Source organism: Mus pahari, chromosome 15 (assembly GCF_900095145.1).
Source record: "Mus pahari chromosome 15, PAHARI_EIJ_v1.1, whole genome shotgun sequence".
Classification (NCBI taxonomy): Eukaryota; Metazoa; Chordata; class Mammalia; order Rodentia; family Muridae; genus Mus; species Mus pahari.
The window spans coordinates 149,831-153,326 of record NC_034604.1 but is presented as its reverse complement, the minus strand read 5'-3'; positions in this window follow the sequence as shown (position 1 = coordinate 153,326).

Below are 3,496 nucleotides of genomic sequence, written 5' to 3'. Positions count from 1 at the left end.
CTATCCTGAAACTCTCTTTGTAGACCAGGCTGGCCTGGAACTCAGAAATCTGCCTGCCTCTGCCTCCCAAGTGCTGGGATTAAAGGCGTGCACCACCACCACCTGGCAGAATATTTGTTTTATAAAAGAAAAAAAAAACTTAAAAAAAGTAACAAAATCTGTGTGCACACCACTTTCAATGATATGTACTTTCCAAAACCTGCCAGGTGCCTTTTGTTGTGTAAATAAAACAGACAATATAGGACTGAAGACTCAAAGCCAACAACCCCAGAACACTTCTCCAAACCTTCCATTTTCTAGAACATTCATGCACCCTGTTGTGTGCCAAAACTTTTCCAGGGAAGACACAACACAAATGTCTACTAAATCCAAATAGAGAACTCCCAACAGACCAAAGTAAGGATACCACCAAAGTCCAACTTGGTGAACCAATGAGTTTTATTGGTTACTTATGGGTGAGGGGTTACTTACAGGAGCCAAAACGACTCAGAAACAGGCATATCAGGAAAGTCCGCCTCAGAATGGGTGATGTTTCACAAAAGCAGGGATCCTGGAGCACTTTGCAGAGCCTCCAGGCAGCTCTCCAGAGTGTCCTTTCCAAGTGACTCTGATCTAAATCTCTTTCAGGCATCTCTGCTGGTTTCTGCTTCTCCTGGGAGGCTGGTCTGGTCTCAGAGAGTCTTTGCCACTTATCTCCTCTGAGAATCTTCTAGGTAGCTCAGCTTCCTTTGTCTGAGGGGGACTCTCACAGTGGCCTGTATCTCCAGCTCCAGGAGATCCAACACCCTCTTTCAACCTCTTTGGCTCCTAAGGGTACTGATGTACACCCAAAGAAGTACAGATGAGGTCAGGCCAGGCATGGTGGCACACAGCTTTAATCCAGCACCCAGGAAGCAGAAAGAGGAGTATCTCTGTGAATTCCAGGCTAGCCTAGTTGTTAGCATTTTGTCTAGGCTCCGCCCCCACAGTTCTCTGACAACCTCCAGGTGTGCCTGACTCACCATAAGAGGGGCTGCTTGCTCCTCCCCTTGCCTTCTTGCCCTCTGGCTGTCCTCTTGTCCCATTCCCCTCCCCCTCTCTCCACGTGCTCATTCATATTCTCTCTCTCTCTCTCTCTCTCTCTCTCTCTCTCTCTTTCTGTCTCCCTTTCTCTGTTTCTACTACCCTCTCAACTCCCCTCCCCATGCCATGAATAAACTCTAGTCTATACTATTCAGCTCTGTGGTTGGTCTCTCAGTGGGAAGGGATGCCTCAGCACGGGCCCACCCCCTTCCCCCACACCTGACTGCACCACCACCAAACATATTCCTTTTCTATATTTTTATAAAACATAACACTGATTGACAGAGAAGACCCTGTTTCAAAATTTAAAAAATCTGACATGATGGTTCATACCTATATAATTCCAGTATTCAGAAGACTGAGTCAGAAGGATTACATGGGTTGAGTCTAGCCTGAGCTACAAAGTGAGATCCTGTGTTAAAACAAAACAAACTAGAGGGCCCTGTTTCTTCTTTTATTTAATACTTTTACTAAATACTAAAACTAAAGTCATTGCTTCTTTAATTTTTAAATTTATTATTGTAATTACTATTATTATTATTATTTGTGTGTGTTAATAGTAGTAATGAGGCTAACTTTGTACAATTGGTTCTCTCCTTCCGTCTTGTTATGTGGACATTTCCTCCAAGATAAACCTTAGAGGGAAGCTACGTTTTTACCCCTTACATTCTAAGAGACTGGGACTTTTGCTGGACCTTATAACCAAAGTTAATACATGGTGAAGCCACTGAAGACTTAAGACTACTGCTATCCTACTGTGTACTCAGTATGTTTGTTTAACCTGCCTTTAAGGGAACAATGAAAAACCAATTTTATTTACCTTGAATTTCCCATATAATTAGGTTTTAAAACCTAAGGTAATGCATAGCTGTAGTCTTAAATTCTGTACTTTTTCATGCCCCTGGATCCAGAGTAAAGTATGTGTATATGTATGTTATGATAATAAGTGCTGGAAACAGAAAATATAGGTTGAAAGAAACCTTATAAAATGAACATCTGCCATAGATATTGGTGATGATATGCAGCTATTATTTCACAGTATTTGTCTGTTGTCTGGGTCAGCTGGTGTCATTGCAGCCAGTGACTTAATCCCTTGTGAACTCTGTAAGTTTTCTGTAAAATTGCTCGGGATTATACAGGGACAGAGTCACAACACAACAGACAGACAGGGAACATCAAGGGAGATAGAAACAGAGACTTCCAATCTAGGCTCTTGGTTAAATTACACCAAGTGTAAGTGCTTCTTAACTCATCTTCTTAGTGGGATGCCGATATGTTATCAGCAACTGAGTTACTCATTAATTTGTTCATCGTGATACACTCCCTAGAAGAAATCTTACTAGTGCCACTTTCTCAAGCCAGCGTAATTTCTAACTGCATATGTATCCCTGTGTCCACAGATAAGTCTAACTCCTTTTTTTTTTTTTTTTTTTTTGGTTTTTCGATACAGGGTTTCTCTGTGTAGCCGTAGCTGTTCTGGAACTCGCTCTGTAGACCAGGCTGGCCTTGAACTTGGAAATCTGCCTGTCTCTGCCTCCCAAGTGCTGGGATTAAAGGCGTGCGCCACCACCATCCGGCCCTAAAGGATATTCTAATTTTTTTTTTTAAATGGTTGGTTTCAGGGTTTGTGCTATCGCCTGAGAGAAGAAGAGGTTCAGAGCCCTGATGTTATGTTATTGGGTTCCTATATCTCTCACACTACCAACCTTTATTTTTTTTAAAGATTTATTTATTATTATATCTAAGTATACTGTAGCTGTCTTCAAATGCACCAGAAGAGAGCGTCAGATCTCATTTGGATGGTTGTAAGCCACCATGTGGTTGCTGGGATTTGAACTCAGGACCTTCAAAAGAACAGTCGGTGCTCTTAACCACTGAGCCATCTCTCCGGCCCCCCTAAAGGATATTCTAAAGGGAGGTGAAACAATCCATCCTGTTGGGAAATGTGTTAATCTCAAGAAGTAAACAACTCAAAGGTTTCAGAAAGTTCCTGGAACTGACCAGATCCATTAGAACTCTCCCTCCCTGTGTTAATCAGGGTTCTCTGAGAGGGCCAGAATAAAATGTCTCTGTGTGTGAGATATAATATGTAGCTATAAATCTTGTTAGATTGGTTTACAGGATGTGGTTCAGGTAGTCCAATAATTACTTTCTCACACTAGAGAGCCTGGGAATACAGTAGTTGTTTAGTCCAAAAGGCTGCATTGCTTGTCTCAGTAGTCACAGTGTGGCACTGAAGGCCTGGAGAATTCCCGTAGAGCTGCTGGTCTTTGGTCTATGTTGGAACCACTAAGAAGTTGATTCTAATAATGATTAAGGGATGCCACAACAATCGGAGAGATAGGCCTGCAACTGAGGGAAAGCAAGCAAAAGCAAAGTTTCTTCCCCCATCTTCAATATCCTTTTATCTGAGCTAGAGAATATTGTGATCACC